This window comes from Palaemon carinicauda, chromosome 2, assembly GCF_036898095.1.
Source record: "Palaemon carinicauda isolate YSFRI2023 chromosome 2, ASM3689809v2, whole genome shotgun sequence".
In the NCBI taxonomy this organism is placed as follows: domain Eukaryota; kingdom Metazoa; phylum Arthropoda; class Malacostraca; order Decapoda; family Palaemonidae; genus Palaemon; species Palaemon carinicauda.
In genome coordinates this window covers 109385556-109410300 of record NC_090726.1, presented here as the reverse complement: position 1 = coordinate 109410300, position 24745 = coordinate 109385556, and the positions used below count along the sequence as shown (strand labels likewise).

Here is a 24745-nt window from a genome sequence, read left to right as displayed (position 1 = left end):
AGCTTTTCTGTGTATGCCATGTATGCTTAGTTTATGCAGCAAAATATGATGGGATATGGTATCAAAAGCCTTGCTTAGGTCACAAAACACTGTAATTTGATTACTTTTCTTATCTAATGTATCATGAATACTTTGGCAAAGTTGATGAATAGCTAGTTCAGTGGAGTAATCGAATCTAAAGCCATACTGACAGTCAATTTTTGTAAAGTAGTCAATCAGTACAATGGCAACTAATTTTTCAAATATTTTGCTTGGAAGGATAGAGCCCGACCTGTAACTATTATAATTAGATTTCTCAACTTTCTTAAATATTGGTATCACTTTTGCTACTTGCAATTGTTCAGGAAAGATACCTTCTGTAAGACATTTAATTATAATGAACTCTAAAAATGGAGAAATTTCAGTAGTACATTCTGTAAGTATTTTTATATTGATGTCATCAAACCCCAGAAACGTAACTTTTAGTTCATTTATAACATTTTTAATTTCTTGCTGTGTTGTGAGTTTAAGAAAAAAAAAGTGAGGAAGGGACTGGCTCTGGAAGAAAGGACTCAAATGAAACTGGAGGTGGACCGATATCTCAAGTTAAATTGCTTCCACTGATACTAGTATTTAACAAGTTAACATTAAAATCTCCCAACAAATAACATGATAAATCAAGGCTGGTTACATAATCTAAAATATGTACCATTGAATAAAAAATATCGAGTGATGCATTGGGTGGTCTGTAAAAAACACCTATTATGAAATTAGAGGGCTTAATTATTTTGAGGCACAGTGATTCAAGGTGTGGTAGTTTTAAACAGGCAACAGCAATCTTTTCTCTTTGAAACTTGTGTACATATAGCTAAGGCCACCTTGTGTCAATTTATTCTGAAGGTATGAACAGTAATTACTCTGATTATATAAATTACATGTGGCCTCCCTTAGATGATTTTCAAACTATTTTTAGGAAAATTTACACGTAAGTCCTCATTACAGAAAACATAGTCACATGTTGGTTCTGGCAGTATCGGTTCACTTGATGGATCTATAACATGATTGGGTCTTTTTAATTCACTAAAATCATATGTTAATGTATTTAAAGTGCTAAGTGGGTAGTTGTGATTGCCCACAACCATCATATTAGCAAAATCTGAGTCCTTTAGATTATGAAATGGTAAGTGTTGGTTTATATTCATTATACAGATGTTGATGTTATATAATACTATGAATGTTCATGCTACAATGACGTGTTATTTCTTCACGGCACTTTGTAAAGTTTTCTTCACCAGCTTACTTTGTTTAGAGGCACCAGGTGTAGTAGCAGGAGACGAGCAGGAGGCCGGGCCATCACGAAGAGGAGTGGGCAGGGGGGGGGGGGAAGCTCCCGGCGCCGGCCTATGCCTCTGCTACCTCCACAATGACCCCACCAGCAGCAGTGTGATCAGCAGCACCGTGACCAGCAGCAGGTCCCGGCGCCGGCGCCAGCCCCACCCCGCACCCCCATGGACCACGTTGACTGTCTCATTTGATCAACCACTGCTTTGCTGCTCTTTTCTTTGATAATTAGCTTAGTGTGATGGAAGAAAGCCCCCTTTCCAAAGTGCTCTTGCCTGTTCAAGTAGAGGCACCTGAGCATTCTTCACTACTTGCGACTCAGCGCAGAGGTCCTCATTCACAAATATGTTTGTGCACCTCATTTTGTTGGAGTTCTGCATTACAACACCTCAATCGCAGTACCAAGAGAATCTTGCTACGATGGGACGAGGCCTGGCATCACGGCGCACACCAACACTATGGGCTCGCTCCAACATGAGTCCCTGCAGCTGTATTTTATCCTCCAGGAGTGACATCACAGCAGCCTTCGTCTGCTCCCATGTCTCAGTGGCTCCACACTCCTCCACGCCACTGATCCGCACGTTGTTCCCTCTGCTTTAGTCTTCTTGATAGTTAATTCTCTCTTCAAGTTCCTTATCTTTGTTAGTTTTTCAATTTTTTTCCTTGGCACTCTGCTTATCTTTTTCATATTTTTTCTTACTTGACTTTAGTTCATCAACCTCGCGCTGAGTGAATTCCAGGCTGGCTGTTAAATCTAGTTAAATCTTGGCATCTAGTTTGTTTATGCGGTCATTCATTTGTTTGACCACAACCTCCAGGGGAGACTTAAATGCTCGTTCTTGCGACTCAAGTGCAGCGTCCATGGTGGTATTCTCAGTTGCAGTGGATGTTGACATATTGCTAGGGTGGCTGTAGATGGTGGAATATTACACCTTGGTTACTATGGAGACCATTACCAGGGATACTGCTTCTAACCATACGTGGAAAAAGGCAACAGGGTCAAGGAGTCTCCTTGGGGTAAACCAGTATCTTTTCACTCTTAAATTTAATCTAAGTTAAATTACGCCTTAATTTCTATTGTGTCAATATGATAACTGTGTGCACTCAAGCACCCTTATGTGTATGCTACTTGAGTGTAACCGTATTCCTTACTGTACTGTAGGTGTTTTTAAGCCAGAAGCTCGCCGCCAACGTTTACACCACCATTGCGTCATTATGAGAGGAAAGGAAATAAACAAACTGCAAGAGAAGTAATGAACAACTAAAATAAAATATTTTAAGATCAGTAAGAATATTAAATTAGATCTTCCATATATAAACTAAACAAAAATAAAAAAAAATAAAAAAAAAGGAAGAGAAATAAGATAGAATAGTGTGCCTGAGTGTACCCTAAAGCAAGAGAACTCTAACCCAAGACAGTGGAAGACTATGGCCCAGAGGCTATGGCACTACCCAAGACTAGAAAACAATGATTTAATTTTAAAGTATCCTTCTCCTAAAAGAGCTGCTTACCATGTCTAAAGTGTCTCTTTTACCCTTACCAAGAGAAAGTAGTCACTGAACAAACAGAGGAGAATGTTGAAAGAATATGCCAGACTATTCGGTGTATGTGAAAGCAAAGGAAAAATGAGCCGCAATCAGAGAGGGAGATCGAATACTGTATAGTGCTGTCTGTCCAGTCAAAGGATCCAATAACTCTCAAGCTGTGGTATCTCAACGGGTAGCTAGTGCCCTGGCCAACCTACTACCTGGAGGATGTGGTCCTTCCTCTATCAGGTTTCCTTCGTAGGATTCACGAATGGGCTAGTACTACACGTGTAGTTTGTCCCAGATTTTATAAAAACTCCAACAGGAAAAAATAGCCCCTGAGTAAAAGAAACAAGGAAATAAGTAAACTGAAAGAGAAGAACTATAAAAACTTCAAAAAGAAAAGAGAAGAGAAATAAGATAGAACAGCTTGCTCGAGTGTACTCCCAAGCAAGAGAACTTTAATCCGAGATAGTGGAAGGCCATGGTACAGAGGCTATGGCACTACCCAAGACTAGCGAACAATGGTTTGATTTTGGAGTGTCCTTCTCCTAAAAGAGCTGCTTACCATAGCTATAGTCTCTCTTCTACCCTTACCAAGGGGAAAGTAGCCACAGAAACAATTACACTGCAGTAGTTAACCTCTTGAGCGAAGAAGAATTGTTTGGTAACCTCAGCGTTGTCAGGTGTATGATGCCAGAGGATAATTTGGTAATAATACGCCATACTATTTGGTGTGTGTAGGCAAAGACAAAATGAGCCGTAACCAGAGAGAGGGATCCAATGTAGTACTGCCTGGCCAGTCAAATGATCAAAGGACCCAATAATTCTCTAGCGGTCGTATATTTGTGTTTGGAGAGTTATTTTTGTAGCTGAAGGAAGGGACAGGATTTACCACTGGTTAGTGAATAACCTTGAAATATGATGATCATGTCCGTATGATCCCCAGTACTGAGGTAAATTAAAAGTAAAAGCCCATACTTATACTGTACAGTATACAGCAAAACTGGTGTTACCCGAATGCCGTGATTTTCGTTCGAAAGTCACTAACTGGCAACTCTCATATTCTTCATATTTCTAATGAGACTAGGTTCCCGGGACGAAGTATTTTGAAACCTCGCTCAATAAAAAGTACAGCTCATTATGCATGAATTTAAAGAATTTATGCTATAGTTTTTAATCAAAATACGAATCTAAAGAATTTATGCTATATTTTTTAATCAAAATACCAGCTAGCTCATTATGGAAAAATTAACCCAATCATCTTTAATCATGATGAAAAAAAAAAAAATACTTCATGAGTCTGACTTTTTAGCCACCATAGTTACGTATTTTACATAAAGAACCTATTGGGGATGCAGTTGTGAGCGGGGTCTAACCGGACATCAACTGGCAGTCTCACGGTGGCACTCTCACAAGCGAGTCATCTGTCAAATATGGTTAGTGCAGCAGTGCTACCCAACAGCTACTGGATAACTGTAACTCTAGTTCAAGCTTATTTCACCAGATTCTCTATAATATATATATACCTATATATATATATATATATATATATATATATATATATATATATATATATATATATATGTATATATATATATATATATATATATATATATATATATATATATATATATATATATATATATATATATATATATATATACAGTATATATATATATATATATATATATATATATATATATATATATATATATATATATATATACTGTATATATATATATATATATATATATATATATATATATATATATATATATATATATATATATATATATATATAACCAATTGCCCTAACATCAACGAAACAACTGTTTACAGATGGCTAAATGATACTACGATGGAAGTAAATTGAAAAGCCATACGCAGAAGAAGATGAGTTATAAGGCCTAGAATCCAGAACCATGCTATCATTATCATCACCATTATTATTATTATCATTATTATTATTATTATTATTATCATTATAATATAAGATACTGTAAGTTGTTATTGTCTTTCAGTAGAATCTGCATAAAACAACTATGGCTGAATATATCTGACCTGATTATAGTCTTTCGTTCGTAAAGTAAAAGTAAAATAATGGAAAGGTAAAATTAATTGTATTTCTAATAGCAAAGATCACTCACCACCTCGCTTCTTTATTTATTTATTTATTAATATTTTCTCAAACTCAAAAACCCATTGGGAGACTAGAATTACATAAATAGCAATGATTATAGTATAAACTTTGACTTGTAGTAATTTATTGCAATTTTGGAATCACGATCCTAACTAATGTTTGTTTTCTGGGCTCGAACCTGTGCCGCCCAGTGAATAAGCTCCATTTAGCACTTATTCTTAGGTAATTTACTGCTAAATATACCAGAGAAAAAATGTAAAGGAGTGCTAGGTTAACTAGCTCGCTCACCTATTGGTGTCGGTATAAAATTGGGCGTATAATCCAGAGGTCCCGCACTATTTAGATTTATCCACGACAGAAACCCCAATAGAGGAGAGCCGTTCAACCTCACTCGGTACTACTAACACTGCATCCGCTCAGAACTCAACTCCTTTTAGCACGTCTTGTGTTGTAACCCGCTTTTTTGTTGTGCTCTCGTTTTTCCACTTATTTTCATTGGATTATGGCTTCTTCGTCGGTTTTCTAGGAGACACCGTCTAAGTTAAGTACCAAGCTTGGTTTTGCTGTGTTTTGAGCAACCTAGATTGTTTAATATTTGAATTATAGGAGTTTATTCTCTTCGTTCATATCGATCTTGCTTGATCCCACTTACAGTTGGTACTCCTGTTTTGAGAGCTTTTAGTTTCACTCGCGGTGTTACTATATGTATTATTTTTATTTTTATTAAATTTTATTTGTTATTGTGGATATTCATTATTTAGCGTTTAGAACCCTCGTGGTTCACTTTTTGGGCCGATATCATTTACGTATCGTTTTGGCTGCCGACCTTCGTTGCTAGGCGGCAATGTTATTTTTTTAAGCCATCAGGTGTGTCTTTTGTGATTTAATTATTATGTTGCATGCCTTGCCCAAAAATTTTTATGTGTTTATTTTATATTATCAACGCTATCACTATTATAATGAATATTGTGCTATTACTCCGTTTGATCTGTCTGGTTGGGGATCGTCAGTTGGTAGCCCTGCTGCTCCGTATCACGTGATCCTCCCCCATGCTCCCCCTCTCGCTAGGTGGGCGGCTAGCTAGGCTTCTCTCCCCCCCTCCCCTAGGGGACCGTTGCCTTCCCTCCTTTTAGAGGGGGTAGTTCAGTGTTTATGGACTTTGTCCTCCGGGTGTCCCGGCGGGTTCGTCTCTGTCTAGTCTGGTTGGCCACCGGTCAACAGAGTTGGATCCCGGTGCACCCTATTTTATATTCACTTATCACACTGGTTTATGTTATATGAAACCCTCTGGGTTCGGTTGGCGGTTCTTATCTACAGTTCCGCCCCCCTATTAATTTATAACAGTTCCTATGATTATATATAATGATTATATGACAGATCACTATCCCGGAGTTCCTATACGAATTTGTTTTGGATACTTTTATTTCCCGGCCCGGGGCTTAGCCTCGCCCCGGGAAATCAGACACCATGTGTCTTAATTTCTTGTTGTTGCATCCTTTTTTATGCTCCCGGCTCGACCGGAATGGATGGCTATACTTTAGTCTTAAGCTAGACTTATGTTTAGGCCCGGGTCCTCCGGACCCGCCCCTACTTAAGAATATTACAGTTAAGCTCTAATCTTGTGTTAGGCTTATGTTAGGCTCGGGTCCTCCGGACCCGCCCCTACTTAAGAGAATTTCAGTTTCTCATATACTATTCTTTTTATAGATGGTGCATTGTCAGACGACGGCCTGTGCAGCTGTTCTACATCAGCCCTGCGGCCATACCGTCTGTCGGTCCCACGCCCTCTGCGGAGTGCAGCTGGAGGATGTCGTGGTATGGCACCCGGATAACTGTGTGGTCTGTTTTGACCTCGTTACCACCCTTGGATCTGACTCGGTGAGTCCCGTTGGCTATGTTGCCTTCTTATTTATCTTACCTTTTTTGGCATACATACACTATTTAGTAAGATATCTATGGTCTTGAAGGACCACTGGGAGTCTTCCCTTTTTAATTCCCACTATTATTTCAGGCATCCCCGGAGCAAAAGTCTGCGGCTCGGGCCACACTGAAAGTGTGGGTTGGTGGTTTTGCCCGGAACGTGAAGTCCAAGAGGCCGTACGTCCTCTCCGAGGACTACTGTTCCTTGATTTACCCCAACGCCAAGTCTTCAGCCGCTGTGGCTAGGCATGTTGCAGCTCCCATCATTGCCCACATTGATGCCACCATAGCGGGGTTCATTGATCCAGAGCAGGACCCGTCGGACGCCCCCGGAGATCTAGAAGACAATGTTGCCTCCATGAACCTTGACGTGGAACCCATGTTATTGAATGATCCAGATATAGGTAGGGTGGTAAGTGAGGCAGGTGTTTCCGGCGCTGAGATTCCTATCCTCAGCCCCTCTCTTTCTTCTTCATCTGATCGCTCTTCCTTTCATGGTTTTTCTGGGGACCGTGATTCGTCCCAACGATCACACTCGGTTCCCCGCAAGAATAAGTCTAGAACCTTACCTAAAGCTCGTAAGCCTCATAAGGCTTCTCATGGTTCTAAACAGAATACAAACCTGTCATCTAAGGCTTCTGGCTCCTCCTCTAAGTCTCGCGACCCGGGAGTTCATTCCGCCACTCCTGCTACTAGCCCGGGCCTTTCCGAATCAGCCATGCTTCGCATCGTGTCGGAGATGCAGGCTAAGTTGGTATCAGAGATGCAGTCTAAGATGGACACGATGTTCTCTAACATCGGTCAGAGACTTGGGGCATTAGAGCAAGGTGCTCCGGAGCGAGTCCAAAGCTCTCTCATCCCGGATGCCTCTAAGCTCCCGCCGTTTGCCAAGAATAACCCTTGGCATATGGCTCTTCATTCCCCGTTCTCAGACGGAATGTTAACTTTGGAGGGTCTTGGCACTCGTCCCCTAGAGAACTTTGAATTCTTTCCTCCTGGTCTGGCATTTCCTTTTCATGGTTATGCCAGGCTTACCGAGGAAGCTTTGGTTCGGTTAGACAAGGTCCCCAAGGAGACAGTCATCTTCCCTAAGGAGCAAGCCCAATCTGTGTGGGCCAGATTCCTGAATGACATCGGCTGTACCAACACCATGTTGACGCCTTATAAGAGCTCCTTCACAATGTTCTTAATGGACAAAAACACCGTGACTCCATGTGTCAATAAGGTAGCAGAGCTTGCCTTCCAATATGCTCTGGAGGAGAAGCCCTTGCCTCCCATCCGAGAGGTGGATCCAATCTCCCTCCTTCTTCCTTCAGGCATTGAGTGTTGGGTCAACGTCCATACCACTTTTACCTCTGGCAAGCTAGCAGCAGACTGTGCTTCAGTAATGTTTAGTGAGCGGCTTCCCCGTCTCCCGGAATCCCTCATTAAACAGGAATATGATTCCCGCCTACGCGTTGGCCGTACTCTGAACTTGGCCACCTCCACGGAGTCGATAGCCTTGACTTACGATACTGAGGGTATTTTTAAGTCTCTCAACAAGGCTACGTTGCAGTCATTATACTATGACCTGTATGACTTCGCTACTGCTAAACGCAGGTGTCGCAAACATGTCCTGGCAGAGGCGACTATTAGGCATGAACCTAATAAGCTTATCCGGTCCTCCTGTTGGGGTTCAAATCTCTTCCCTGAGGATCTTGTAGAGGAAGTCTTGGCGGAGGCCACTAGAGTCAACCAGAGCCTTAAAGCCCGTTGGGGTTTGACTCCTAAACGTAAATATGACCCTGCAAATTACCAAGCCCGGGGTAGGAAGAAGCTCCATCCATATACCTCCACCCAGTTCAGGCAACAGCAGAGTGGTTCGTCCATTTTCCAGCTGCCTCTTCCCCCATCTCCTGTTGCCCCTGCACAGCCTTCCACCTCTCAGGCTCCTTCGCATGACTATGTCACCGTTCTGCTCCCTAAGAGCCAGCTTTCCGGTGCCTCCGCCACCTCTCCTGCCTTTAACCAGTCTTATGAGGCTCATAGCTCTTCCCAGAGTTATGGTAGAGGTAGAGGCTACCACCGTGGTTCTAACCAGAACAAAGGCAGGGGAAGAGCCTTTCGCAGGGGAAAGAACTTCCGAGGCGGACGTGGAGGCAACTCCTCAAACCAATACTGAGGTGCAGCAGGTAGGGGGGAGGCTCTATGCCTTCCGCAACAAATGGATGTTCAGTCCCTGGGCGTTCAGTATCATCTCCAAGGGACTGGGGTGGAGTTGGATTCAAGGACCTCCTCCTCCGAACAAATTTCATCAACATTCCACTCCGGACCTGGTCGAATTTGTCCAGGATCTTTTACAGAAGAACGCCATACAAGAAACGAAACACCTGAAGTTTCAAGGTTGGCTGTTCAGTGTCCCGAAGAAGGATTCAGACAAGAGAAGAGTGATTCTAGACCTATCCCTTCTCAACTTGTCCATTCAATGCGACAAGTTTCGAATGCTTACCGTCTCGCAGGTGCGGACCTTACTTCCCCGTGGGGCCGTCACCACCTCTATCGATCTTACAGATGCCTATTATCACGTCCCGATAGCGAGACACTTCCGTCCGTACCTAGGCTTTCGCTTAGGGGACAAAAGTTACTCCTTCAAGGTGATGCCTTTCGGGCTCAACATCGCCCCAAGGATCTTCACAAAGTTAGCAGAAGTCGCTGTTCAGGAACTCAGAAATCAAGGGATTCAAGTAGTAGCCTATCTGGACGACTGGCTCATTTGGTCAGACACCTCCCAAAATTGCCTAAAAGCCACTCACAAAGTCATCCATTATCTTCAATCTCTAGGCTTCCAGATCAACTTCAAGAAGTCCCGTCTTCTTCCAAAATCGAAGTTCCAATGGCTCGGCCTGCAATGGGATCTTATATCTCATACTCTGTGTCTTCCCAAACCCAAGAGGTTAGAGATTGCAAGGAACACCAAACGCTTTCTCAAAGACAAAGTAAGTTCCAGACGACTCCAAGAGAGGATTCTGGGGTCCCTTCAGTTTGCCTCAGTGACGGATCTTCTTCTGAAGGCAAAGTTGAAAGATATCAATCGTGTCTGGCGTTCGAGGGCGAACCGGAAGTTCCGGGACAGGAAAGTCCGCCTTCCTCCCATTCTACGGGAAAGACTTCTTCCTTGGACAAGAGCAAACAGTCTGTCAAAGTCAGTTCCCCTTCGATTTCCGCCTCCGAAATCAATCATTCACACGGACGCATCCTTATCAGGTTGGGGCGGCTATTCTCAGCTCAGGAAAGTTCAAGGTCTTTGGTCTCCCTGGTTCCGCCAATTTCACATCAATGTGCTGGAGGCCATGGCAGTTCTTCTAACCCTGAAACGTCTCGCTCTTCCCAAGAGACAACACCTTCGTCTGGTCCTCGACAGCGAAGTGGAGGTCCGCTGCCTCAACAGAGGCGGGTCAAAGTCAGGGCCTCTGAACCATGTTCTAGTAGCCATATTTTCCCTAGCAGCCTTGAACCGTTGGCATCTGTCAGCTGTCCACCTGGCGGGAGTCCGGAATGTAGTGGCAGACGCCCTGTCCCGGACCTCCCCTCTAGAATCGGAATGGTCACTCGATCTAAAGTCATTTCGGTGGATTCTCTCTCAGGTTCCCGGTCTCCAAGTGGACCTCTTCGCCACGGAGTCCAACCACAAATTGAGAGTATATGTGGCTCCCAATCTAGACCCTCAGGCTTACGCCACAGACGCCATGTCACAGAATTGGGACGTCTGGGAGAAGATTTATCTCTTTCCCCCGGTGAATCTTTTGCTGAAAGTTCTAGACAAGCTGAGATCCTTCAAGGGACAAGTAGCCTTGGTCGCACCCAACTGGCCCAAGAGCAACTGGTATCCTCTCCTGCGAGAGTTGAGACTATACCCTCACCCGATACCCAATCCGGTTCTGTCTCAGATAGTACAAACACGCGTTGTGTACGCTTTCTCAAACATTCAGAGCGCCCTAACTTTATGGACTTTATGAAGTTTGCGGCCATGCATGGTGCCAATATTGATCCTCAAAACACCCTGTTCCTAGAATCGGATAAACGGGATTCCACCATCCGCCAGTATGACTCTGCAGTTAAAAAGTTGGCAAAATTTTTGATAGACTCAGACGTGAACTGTATGAACTTGAACCTTACAGTTACTTTCTTTAGATCTTTATTAGAATCAGGTCTGGCAGCCAATACTATCACCACTATTAAATCTGCTTTGAAAAAGATCTTCCTAGTGGGTTTTAACATAGACTTAACCGACTCTTTGTTAGCTTCAATTCCGAAAGCCTGTGCCAGACTGAAACCGGTTACTCGTCCTACCCCGGTGACCTGGTTCCTTAATGATGTACTCAAATTGGCTTCTGATACCCTTAACAGTTCTTGTGATTACATTCCCCTTCTCAGGAAAACACTTTTCCTGGTGAGCTTGGCTTCCGGGGCAAGAATTTCTGAACTGGCAGCTTTGTCGAGAGACCCGGGTCATATTGAGTTCCTGCCTTCGGGAGAGGTCCTTCTTTCACCTAACAAATTCTTTTTGGCTAAGAACGAAGACCCTCAGAACAGATGGTCCTCCTGGAAAATTGTTTCCCTCACGCAAGACCCGTCTCTGTGCCCTGTTACTACTCTTAGGTCTTATTTATCCCGGACCTCCTCTAACTCCTCGGGGCCTCTATTCGTTAGAGAACAAGGCGGTACCATTACTATTAAAGGGATCAGGCAACAAATTTTGTATTTTATTAAACAAGCTAGCCCTGACTCTTTTCCTCTTGCACATGATATCAGAGCGGTTGCTACTTCGGTGAACTTTTTTCACCACATGAATTTTACGGACCTTTCCAGGTATACAGGGTGGAAATCACCGTCAGTGTTCAAGAAACACTACCTTAAACATTTGGAAGCCCTAAAATTTTCTACAGTAGCTGCAGGGAGCGTAGTTACTCCCAGGTAACTCACAGGTTAATACCTTGTCTCTTTATCTCTCCCTCTTACCTGCCTCATTTATACCCTATTGTATTCGTTGGTCTCGCACCTGAATACTGTTATTATATTTGTAAATTTTTAAACTCCTGAGTATCTGTATATATTATCACTCACGGCATTATTATACCTACCTTATTTGTCAATTGTCCACCAAGTGGATTTATGTTCATATTTAAGATACCCTTATAATTGTTTTTTGGTACTCATCTCTGATTAAAGCATCCTGTATTTCCCTTACGCTTATGTTTTTTCCTTTATTTTTCAAGTTTGGTGACATATTCTCTTGTATAGATTCACTGGGCGGCACAGGTTCGAGCCCAGAAAAGGGATTTTGACGTAGGAAAAATCTATTTCTGGGCGAGGGACCTGTGCCGCCCAGTGAACCCTCCCAGCTCCTATCCCTTGGAGTCCCCAAACTTTGGGTGCTAAGGAGTTGGGTTCTGAGCGGATGCAGTGTTAGTAGTACCGAGTGAGGTTGAACGGCTCTCCTCTATTGGGGTTTCTGTCGTGGATAAATCTAAATAGTGCGGGACCTCTGGATTATACGCCCAATTTTATACCGACACCAATAGGTGAGCGAGCTAGTTAACCTAGCACTCCTTTACATTTTTTCTCTGGTATATTTAGCAGTAAATTACCTAAGAATAAGTGCTAAATGGAGCTTATTCACTGGGCGGCACAGGTCCCTCGCCCAGAAATAGATTTTTCCTACGTCAAAATCCCTTTTATATACAAAACGACATAAGCAAAAAATTATTTTTGGGCTCAAGCCATGGCGTCCTGATGGAAGGTTCCTTTTTGGTAGCTTCCTTGGGTAAATAACTGCTAGATATTCCCAGAGAATTTAACCACAGGTTATCACAGAATTCTAACTTCTGGAGCGAGTATCCTAAAGGTTTCCCTTTAAGACATCGTATATCAACAGGGGACGCATGTATTAACGCGCCACATAGCTATCTGCACCCCACATAGAGTTAACACTTCGATGTGGAGGGGCGGAGAATAGCTGGGGAGCCGTTCCACAGCTATACTCGTCCGTGGCTACTTTTGGTACTCGAAACGTAAACAAACGGGCGCCATTGCTAAATGATGTCACGTCTGTCCTTTTCCTTCTACTAGTAGCTTGCCTTACAAAGACGGATTTTCCCTTGTGCTAATTTCATCGGCTTGCATCTTCGCTATGTCTCTACCCTCGGCCTCGCCTTCTTCTGGAAAGTTGAGTACCAGGTTCCAGTATTGTTTAAATAAGCTCTGACCGTAAAGTAACTTTTACTTTTCGAGATATTTTATGTTTTCTGGCAGAGCTGTGCTGCTACCAGACACGCCATTTTATGGCGTCGCTGTTACATTGCATGCCTTATTTAGCTAGCCTGAACAGCTTATTCCGGCCTTATTAACTAACTGATACTATTAGTTATTTAGTCTTCATAGCTAGGAACTTCATATATCGTGATTTGACGCTTTTTTGTCGGTCATCGCCTGACCCCATACTAGATCGCTAGCTTAGCCCCTAGGCCAGAGCGCCTATCATCAGTGTTCAAGCATGATATATTACAGTGATCCTAGGTTAAGTTATGAAGATAGTGGCATTATTTTATGATACTGTTTACTGTGATGCAAGTGTTTTCGTCTTCAGGGACCATATAGGGGATAGGTTTGATAGTGTGCCTTCTAACCTAACCTAAATGTAGGACCCCTATATGCTCCCTTCATCCCCTGCCTTAGGGCATTCCCTCTGTGTAGCCTTGCTCCCCCTACCACGTAAGGGGATCAGGCTCATACCAGAGTACATATCGCTTCTCTGTCCTCCCTAAGGGAATGATCCCCCTTAGGGTTGCGTACGAGAATGAGGAACGGCCTGCCCTTCCTCAATTGCTGAGGTTAGGTTACCTGACCTTCCTTGCAATTGCGATACATCTTCCAACCTTCCTAGCTTAGGGTGTAACATCCCTGCTCTAGGTTAGGCCTTGGGGGGAGCTAGTTCTGTGCCTTGCTTGAAACGGTACCCATGCACCGTTCTCAGACAGGCTGCCTACCTTAGGCTAGGGAGCGTCCTCCCTTCCTTGGTGGCCGCTTTGGTACAGAGCCTCCCCTATGGAAGACTCTGCTTCTTCTCCCCTCCCCACCTATCCCTTGTATGGCCTAGCCTATACTTAGGTTAGTCTATACTCATCTGTCCCCTGTCCTACAACTCCTCCTTAGGGTGGAGTGACAGGGCTATCTTGAGTCCCTGTGTGCAGTCCACTCTGGTATATATACCCTTCATAGTGTCCTATGGGGTTAGCCACTGGATGCGCTTTGTCCGCAGGGGTTCTCCCCCCTCTTGGGTGTTCCCTAGCCCTCCCTTGGGCTACTCTGGCTCCCGGCCGCCTGTGGCCCACTACCATCGGGTGATAGGGCTAGCCCCTATCATGGGTACACCCATTCAGGTGGGATGCTTTGGGGTTCGTGTCTTTACCCCTACATCCCTCCTTCTGTCTCTTTTTACTGTCCTGGTGCTGGTCCCTTGCCGCCTCTACTGTCGGCGATACCGCCCCCCCCCTTGGTGACACATTCCTTGTTCCCCCCTGGCCGACAGTCCTCCGTGTGCCGGAGGGCTGCCGCCTCCCGTCGGTGTACAGCCGATGGCCTGCCCTCATACCTCCTAGCTTCGGTCGTCCGTCCATCGGGCCGGGCCCCGGCGTGCCGGCATCCATTGCCGGCGGTCCGGTTTTGCTATAGCCTATCCTTGTCCCTGTCACCAAGCCGGCAGCCGCCTCCGCCTCCCGCCGGCGGCCGCCATCCTGGCATTACTCCTGACTTTTCTATATGTCTTCCCTAATGCCAGAAACTCTGCTGGAGCGGCCTCCGGCGTGCCGCCGGTCTGCTGGAGCCTTCCGGAGGTGCCAAGAGACTTGCACCCCTTCTCCCAGCTATCAACACCATGCTGATAGCCCTACACTGCAACCAGATGGTTTGGCTACATAAATAGATAGGTATTGTCTTACCGTTCTATTAGTAGCCGTGCTGTCTTCTTGCATATCACAATTTTCCAGCATGCTGTGTGTATCTTAGCACGGCTGGTTGCCGGAAACCGTTACCCTATGGGGTCTTCTACACCCCCAATTTAATGGTCTGAGTGGTCTCAGTCCCAGATTTATATCTTAGGCAATTCCTACTAGAATTCCCTTTGCCTCCCTGGCAATCTATGAAGAATTCTGCCTTGTGTCCTTGGCCACAAACAAATTGCCTATGGATAAGGTTACGGTAACCAGCCGGGCGGGTTACACGGAGTATGTGTCTATCTACTTCATTTCCCGCTCCACTCTCTAACATCACAATGTTATTAATTACTTAAGATTAAGTTAAAAATAAACCTTTTAATATTTAACTTAAGAATATATAAGTCATTAGTTTGACTTCCATATACTCATGTTCTCTTTCTCTTACAGGAGGAGTACGTGAAGTGTGACCACAACTTCTGTGGAGTGAAGCGCCCGCACTTCTACGGGCACACGGCGTGTAGGACCCACGCCCCTTGCGCCAACAAGAAAGGCGATCTGAAGTTTTGGGACCCGCAGAACTGTACAGTCTGCAAGGACCGCCTGGTCGAGGCGTTCAACAATCCTCCTTCAGCGGAGGTTAGGGACGCTTCTCGAGAGAAGCTACGCAAGTGGGTGCGTGGCTTCCAAAAGAACGCCACCGGACCATACCTTGCCACCGAAGACTTGAGGGCCTTGCTTTTCCCGAAGGCATCCCCAGACTCTGTGGTCCCCAAGGATCAGATCCCCACCGTCCAGATAACGGTGGAACCGGACGTAGTCATGGCTCAGTCCATGCACGAGTGCCGTTTGGATGCCGACAACGCGGAACGTATGTCGGAAGTGTCGGAGAATACGGAGAGGAACCTCATGGGCGAAGAATTGGACTATGAGGAAGACCAGGTGGAATAACCTGAGTCGGAGCAGGAGGTCGCTCCACCTTCCACCCCCACACCGACTCCTACACTGACGGATGTATCACTTCCGTCTACATCTGCTACCCCGGATCCCACCCCATCCAACACCCAGGAGATCTTCAAAATGCTTGAGGCTCTCATGGATAAGAAACTCCGCGAGACGCATGAGTTCTTCAGGACCAACATGGGAAGTTCGAAGCAGCCGAAACGGATTTCGGTTAAGGACCTCCCCGCATGCTCAGATAGCAACCCTTGGAGGTATGCCGAGCACATGCCAATTACAACGGGCAAGATCTTCATCAGCGAAAAGATCGGCTCGATTGTGCTGGAAGAAGTGGAATTCTTCCCGAACTTTGAGGCTTATCCGGACTGTTACGTCTGACTTCGATCTGAACCTGCCTCTAAAGAAGAGACCGAACCAAAGGAGGTGATAGTGTTCGATCTCGCGAAGGCCCAGGCTATGCTGGCCAATGCAGTTAAAAGTAGGGGCTTTACCTGCTCGAAACTTCCGGCGCTTAGCAAGAAGCACCCTACCTACGTCGCACCAGACGATGCGACCCTCCCCTTCTTGGAAAAGGCCTTCACTGCGGTACATAAGGCAGTGGAAGAAGGAAAACCTTGCCCTGCACTGGAGGAGTGCAGACCCTTCTCCCTGACTACTCCCCCTGATGTTAGACACTGGAAAGATGTCCAGTCAACATTTGCGGTAGGAAAACTAGAACCTGACGTCGCTGGCCGTCAGTTTAACGAAGACCTCCCGAAACCTAACGACCATCTCCTTCGTCGGGAACATGACACGAAGGAAAGGCTCGCCGCATCCATGTCCCTTCAGGTACAGCTCGAAGTCATGACCGGTGACACTAGGGTCCCTGACTACTACATGGTTCTCGCCAAAACACATTTGGCGACCGTAGTAAAAGATCTGTACAGCTTCACGAAGGCTCGTAGAGCCTGTCGTGAATTCGTGTTCTCCAGTGCTACAGTGAGACACGAACCCTGGAGGCTGATTTCCTCCAACATCTGGGGTAAGCACCTCTTTCCCTCCTCCCTTGTGAAAGAGATCACCGACAAGGCCGCCACGGAGAACAGGAACCTTCTCCATAAGTGGGGCATGTCAAAGAAAAGAAAATCCTCTCAGGACGACGGCCCTCAACCTAAGAGGAAACCCACTAAGCCAAAACCCCAGCAACGTCAACAGAGACGGCAGTTTCCGGGATCCGCTACTCCCTAAGTGGCAGCTCAGCCAGAGCAGACCTTTCAGCTGGTCACCCAACCGATCTTGTCACAGTCGCCGGTTTTCACCACTGCTTTCGAGCAACAGTCAACTACCTTTCGTCCCAAAGGTAGAGGCTCAAACAGAGGTGCAGGCAGAGACGCATCTCGCCGTCCCTCCAGAGGCAGAGGAGGAAGGGGAGCTAGCGGCCAAGGCAGTAAACCCTCGGGAAACCAGAAGCAATGAAGTGCTTCCGGTGGGAGGAAGACTCCGCCAATTCCAGGATCGTTGGACCTTCGATCCCTGGGCACACAGCATCGTCAAGAAGGGTCTAGGCTGGAGCTGGACTCAACCACCCCCAACCTTCCAGCAGTTCTTCTAACAGTCAACCCCCCTTCTGGAAGAATATGTCCTAGATCTCTTGAACAAGGTGATAAGGAGGGTAAAGTCAACCAGGTTCCAAGGGAGACTGTTTTGCATCCCCAAGAAGGACTCCGACAAACTCAGAGTCATTCTAGACTTATCCCCCCTCAACAAGTTCAAGATGCTGACTCTTCAACAGATAAGGACCCTTCTGCCTCAAGGTTCCTACACGGTCTCCATAGACCTGGCGGATGCCTATTGGCACGTTCCAATGAACCACCACGCTTCCTCCTACCTAGGATTTCGACTCCAAAGGAAAAGGTACGCTTTCAGGGCCATGCCCTTCGGCCTCAATGTGGCCCCACGGATCTTCACAAAGCTGGCAGACGCCATCGTTCAACAGCTGCGCCTCCGAGACGTCCAGATGATGGCCTACCTCGACGACTGGCTGGTCTGGGCTCCATCGCCCGAGGATTGTCTAAGATCCTGCAACAAAGTCACCCAGTTTCTGGAACACCCGGGATTCAAGATAAACAGAAAGAAATCTCGCCTCTCTCCAGCTCAGAAGTTCCAATGGTTAGGAATCCAGTGGAATCTTCAGTCACACCGCCTTTCCATCCCCCAGAAGAAAAGGAAGGAAATAGCAGGGTCTGTCAAAAGACTGCTGAAATCCAAACGGATCTCAAGACGTCAGCAGGAACGAGTTCTAGGCTCTCTACAGTTCGCCTCAGTGACAAACCCAGTGCTACGTGCACAGCTAAAGGATGCTGCGGGAGTCTGGAGACGTTCCGCATCCATCGCTCGAAGAGATCTCAAGAGACGGCTCCCAAACAGACTTCGGTTACTCCTAAAGCCGTGGTCGGAAGCAAAGGCCCTGAAAAGGTCCATCCCTCTTCAACACCCACCTCCATCACTCAACATCCACAAGGACGCTTCGCTGGAGGGTTGGGGAGGTCACTCCCACCAAAAACAGGCTCACGGAACATGGTCTCCCCTATTCAAGATGTTTCACATCAACATCTTGGAGGCCATGGCGGTCCTTCTAACTCTGAAGAAACTCTCCCCGCCTCCCTCGATCCATATTCGTCTAACCCTGGACAACTCGGTGGTAGTTCGATGTCTCAATCGCCAAGGCTTAAGATCGCCCCAGATAAATCAGGTGCTTCTCCCAATCTTCCGTCTGGCAGAGAAGAAGAAATGGCACCTGTCTGCAGTTCATCTACAAGGATTCCGCAACGTGACGGCGGACGCTCTATCTCGAACAAGCCCGATAGAGTCGGAATGGTCTCTAGACGCAAGATCCTTCTCCTTCATCTCTCACCAAGTCCCAGAACATCAGATCGATCTCTTCGCAACGAGCGACAACAATCAACTTCCTCGATATGTGGCCCCGTACGAGGACCCTAAGGCAGAAGCAGTGGATGCCATGTCACTGGATTGGAACAGATGGTCCAGGATCTACCTGTTCCCTCCCACCAACCTTCTGCTAAAAGTCCTCTCCAAACTGAGAACCTTCAAAGGAACAGCGGCCCTAGTGGCTCCCAAGTGGCCCCGGAGCAACTGGTACCCCCTAGTCCTGGAGTTACAACCCACGTTGATCCCTCTCCCGGGCCCAGTTCTCTCCCAGCAAGTACAGAAGTCGACTGTCTTCGCTTCATCATCGAAAGTCAGGGACCTTCATCTCATGATTTTCTCTCCCTAGCCGCGAAGAAAAGGTTTGGGATCTCGAAGAAAAGTCTAGACTTTCTCGAGGAATACAAGACCGAATCCACACGACGGCAATACGAATCATCCTGGAGAAAATGGGTCTCATTCGTCAAGGCAAAAAATCCTACGGAAATCACCATTGATTTTTGCATGTCCTTCTTCATTCACCTTCATGGACAGGGCTTAGCAGCCAACACGATTTCTACTTGCAAATCGGCCTTGACTAGACCACTACTGTACGCCTTCCAGATTGATCTGTCCAGCGACATCTTCAATAAACTGCCGAAGGCATGCGCTCGTCTACGCCCAGCACCCCCACCAAAACCTATCTCCTGGTCCCTGGACAAGGTGCTCCATTTTGCCTCCAATTTGGACAACGATTCGTGCCCTCTCAAGGATCTGACTCAAAAGGTTATATTTCTTTTGCTCTTGCCTCAGGAGCCCGAGTCAGCGAAATAGTGGCATTATCAAGGGACGAGGGTCACATTCTGTTTACAGACTCAGGAGACCTTACCCTCTTCCCGGATCCGACGTTTCTCGCTAAAAACGAACTACCCACCAAAAGATGGGGCCCTTGGAGAATCTGCCCCCTGAAAGAAGATGCCTCTCTATGTCCAGTAGAGAGCCTCAAGGTCTATCTTCGTAGAACTTCTGACTTTGGTGGAGGCCAACTCTTCAAAGGAGAAACATCGGGTAGCAACCTGTCACTGAAACAACTAAGAGCGAAAATCACCTACTTCATTCGCAGAGCGGATCCTGACAGTACACCCGCAGGTCATGATCCTAGAAAAGTCGCATCGTCTCTGAATTTCTTTCAGAGCATGAATTTCGAAAGCCTCAAGAGTTTCACAGGCTGGAAATCCTCGCGTGTTTTCTTCAAGCATTACGCGAAACAAGTGCATGAAGTCAAACATTTTGTGGTAGCCGCAGGTAGTGTTATGAAACCTGCACCTAACTCTGCATAGAACAGTGAGTTACTTGGGACTCTAATTCCTCGGGTGCCTATGTTGACCCTCGTGTGATACGTAGTGAATTCAGAGACACTTAGTGTTTTTTCATAGGCTGTTCTTTCTCAAGGTGAAATGTCATAGTCGTCACATGAGTGCCGCATGCCTAGAGCATGATGTGTTTTTTCCTTATTAAAGACTGATGTTCCTCTGGAACCTGTGCCTTCTAATAATTTGAAATTTTCTTTCAGATTCAAGAGCGAAGTCTTTCATTACTATGTACATTATAATTTATTGTAAATTACTTTTACATCCCTTATTGCATTTATTTACCATATTCTACAATTGTGAAATAAAATTTCTATTTTATTACTTGTGCGTCTCAATCCGCTCCTACTTATACTATGAAATACATGGTTGTCATAGTTTCATTATCCCCTCCCCTTTTTCTTTATAAAAATGATGAAGATAATTGGTTCAATCCATATTATATATTCACCTATGCTATGTAATATTCCTAACTGAATACTTACTTGCGCTATACCTTCAAGACCAGACCGTTCTCTTTTTACAATATACAGTGCCTAACCACCACTTATCTGTCATTGAGAATGTTCCTATATGAATATCAACCATTCTGTCCTGTCTCCGAGTTCTTCACGTTCTCCCCGCAAGGTGGGTAGCCCTTCAAGAACCACTTTGATCCTCAGCATGGTCCGTTGGGACTTCTCTGCCAAGGGGGGCAGGAAGTTTCAGCCCCACGGAACCTCTATCGAGGTTACTATGCTTACTCTATTCAAAGCCCTCGGCACTTACTCTACAAGGGGAAATCTACCACGATACATTGATTCTCTGGTATTCTTCCATCAGGACGCCATGGCTTGAGCCCAAAAAACGGATTTTGAGAGAAGCGAAAAATCTATTTTTGGGTGAGATAGCCATGGCGTCCTGATGGACCCTCCCTGCTACTTCGTCCAGCCTTTCAGGTCCCACCCTGTCCTGCTGTATCATGGTGATCGGCAAGCAACTGGCGTCAGGATGAGGACGGACGTGACGTCATTTAGCAATGGCGCCCGTTTGTTTACGTTTCGAGTTCCAAAAGTACCCACGGACGAGTATAGCTGTGGAACGGCTCCCCAACTATTCTCCGCCCCTCCACATCGAAGTGTTAACTCTATGTGGGGTGCAGATAGCTATGTGGCGCGTTAATACATGCGTCCCCTGTTGATATACGATGTCTTAAAGGGAAACCTTTAGGATACTCGCTCCAGAAGTTAGAATTCTGTGATAACCTGTGGTTAAATTCTCTGGGAATATCTAGTAGTTATTTACCCAAGGAAGCTACCAAAAAGGAACCTTCCATCAGGACGCCATGGCTATCTCACCCAAAAATAGATTTTTCGCTTCGCTCAAAATCCGTTTAGTACCTTTAAAATCATAATCCAAATGCATGAATTGTTATCATTAGGACTATAGCCCTCGGCTTAAACTGTTCTCCATCTAGATGCCCTCTTTCCCAGTTTGAATCCTTCTATCCAGACAGACAGCTCAAAGACTAGTCTCACTGACTCTTGCGCAGTCACGTTGACAAAGGGATTCGTGCTACAGTAACAATTTGTGTTTAGTTCTGAAGAATCATTTTAGCATAAAATGCCTTTTTTTAAATGATCTAACATTATTCAATGATGAAATTATCCATAACAAGTGACCATCGTTGCCTCATACTGTATATACACATGTTTACAAAGTGAAATATAAGGCTTAATACCAAGTGGTAACTTAAGAACAACGCTTGTCCGAAGCAAAATTAAAAAAAGTATCACCAGTTTTGCCGCATACTGTACATAGTAGTCTATGCAATCAATCTCTAAAAAATCTTTTATGCACAATATCTCAAAATAGGAAATTTTCTGAGAAAAAATTGCATCTAATTTTAGATTATTGATTAATTTTTGTCATTGCAACATGAAAAGGTATGGAATTATATAACCTAAATTCTGGAAAATCATAATTGTAAGCATTTTTTATATACCTTGATAAAATACATATAAAAAACTAAAATGCTATGAAAATGTCCTTACAATACTTTGTATATGAAATTAAATCTAAAATACTTTTTACATAAAAGAAATCAGTCAAAAAACAAAAAAGTATATGAAGTTTGAAGTTGCACTCCTTACGATGCGACCCAGAATGATGACGATTAACTCATGATCTCTACGTAGGTTGGAAGCTCACTGACTCTTGCTTCTGAAGATAAAACTATAAAAATATTGCTTTCTGTAATAACTTATGTTTTCAAAACTGCTGTTGGTACTTATTATAGGCCAAAAGCCTGGTGAAAGAAAAGCCTCTTCTTTGGAAGGGAGGAATAACTTTCCCCCTTTTTTCTGGAAGTGCAGCGGTTATTGCCTCTGCATTAGCTTTGGCTTTATCTAAAAAAGCTTGGGAGAAACAGAATTTACATGGAAGATTGCTATATAAAAAATCCTCTACCTCAATTCTCTCCAGATTGTAAGTAATCAACACACAGCCCCTCACCATGAACTTAGTCGTGACAAAGTTCTCGTGAGCAAGTTTACAGAGTAACTTTGGTATTGCCAATATGGTCAACTGGGATCCCTCTATAGCTCCCACTTTCAAAGAAAATGTGACAGACATTAGGTTAAGTAACGTCTCTTGGGCACTAAATCCTGCTATCTTAAGATGGTCTGGAACAAAAGGAAAACTGTCCCTCAATTCTCAATTAATTAGTGCCTACTTTAGCATCCCAATTCTTAGGAAGAAAGATTTCAGAAAAACCTTTGAGTTCAATGAATTCTTTGAACTCTTTCAGATACAGCCCTAAACAGGGACTACAGTACATTCATTAGATAGAAAGTTGCCTTTTAGCAACATGCCTCTCACTGATTCTGAAACCATCTTGACCATTTCAAGATGGAAATTTTTTTGTCTTGCACTGACATTTCGACCATTGAAACATGAAGAAATCTGTGATTTAGAAAGCAATCTCCAGTTCCCTGCAAAATGTTTAGGACAGATTTGTATAACACCAGGATAACTTCTTTTGGGGTTAGCTGGAGATGTTTTAGGAGATAGATCTTTAAACCTCCATTGTAATTCAAGAACCGTAGCAAGATTTTCAAATTTTATATTAATGAAAGGAAGATCTGCACAGTATTGTATTCCCATGTTGAAAAATATTTGACTTGGGCCAGTAAGCACATTCATTACAGGATTGCCAAGGGTTTCCCACTAGATCACCAGCATCTATATCCACAGATGATGATTCCTTGGTTGATTATTCCTCTGCCATCGAACTAGAAAGACTTGTCTCAGGTAGTAAAGATCCCACTGGAGTTTTTCCTTGAGCTCAAGGTCCAGCCACTGTTAGAACCAAATTGGCATGGATAGGGAGTGAATGGAGGACAAAATCTTCTAAAAATGGTAGAACCTTGAGCAGGCTAACCATAGAGGGAGCAGATCGAAACCTCGACTATCTTTCGTGATAACCGAAGCGTCCAATGGGGATGCAAGCAGCCCGAATCCAGACAGACTGGTAACTTACCTAGCGGAAACTTTGGTTGGAGCTGACCTAGCAAACTGACCCTTCACTAGGATAGCACCAAGGGGATACCTTCCAGGGAAGAACGAAGATGCTTCTGAGGACCCTCAAAGTGAAATTGCCTCCTCTTCAGGATGTAAGTCATCCTCTGACAAAATCTAAATTTAAAAAAGGGGCCTCGTGAACCACAACCCCTAACTGCCAAATCTTAATAATGCTGGAAAGATGAGATCTCCAAATTTGTTACTGGGTAAATACTCAGCAGAACAGGGGTACGTCTTAGTAAAATCTTTCACCGACATTCAAAGGAGATGAATGGCCTTTTATCTCAAACTTGCTGCAAGTGGATCCTCATTCCATGGTGGAAGAAATCTACTAGGAGCAGATGGGAAACTCGACAGGATCCTAAGCCCTACCCCAGGATGCAAAACGGTCTCTACGATGGAGATACTACTCGTGACCTCCCTTAAGGTTAGCCAGATTATTGCATCCATCCTGGGTACATTTTACCTTAATTTCAATCATTTGTAATAAAGTTACTTAATTGGAAACATCAATTATTTCCATATTACCAAGGAGAGTTGTCTATCTCCCTGCCATCTACATATATAAGAGAGATGGGCTCAGAACATAACTACTCTCTTCGCCTAACTATAAATTAGATAGATGACCCTTCAACAAATCGAAGGTGAAGGAATGGAGTCATACTCTGTTTGGCAACTACACAGAAGTCAAAAGCTATGGTTAGGAAAGCCAATCGGTCAATAAAAAAAAGAAAAAAATATCTTAAAGTGAGCCTTAAGAGTCTTGATATAGGATAAGAAAGGTTTTGTATATGGCTACAAGATTCTAATCCTCTCTCCCTTTCTGCTTCCTCAAATTCACAGTGCATTCCTACAGTCTTGATTCTATTTATTCTTCAGACCTCACTCTTCTAGAAAGTTCCTCCATCCCTCTTCTTTACTATTTAGTTCATCATCATCAGTAGCACATAAAAATCCATCATATGCATACAGTATTGTCCAGGGAGTCTCATGCCTCAGATCTTCTGTGAGTACATCTAGCAAAAGAGTGAGTACAATGGGCTTAGGCCGACCCTTGGTGAAGGACTACC

At 44.6% G+C, this 24745-nt stretch overlaps 1 protein-coding gene and 1 pseudogene across 5 annotated transcripts in view; both read right to left on the bottom strand.

Annotated features, from left to right (window-relative positions):
- The window catches only part of LOC137626265 (BRISC and BRCA1-A complex member 1-like), a 249154-nt gene that overhangs the window by 38412 nt on the left and 185997 nt on the right, over positions 1 to 24745 (bottom strand). The window lies entirely within an intron of this gene.
- LOC137614525 (uncharacterized) overlaps positions 1236 to 24745 on the bottom strand; it is a 24134-nt pseudogene continuing 624 nt past the window's right edge.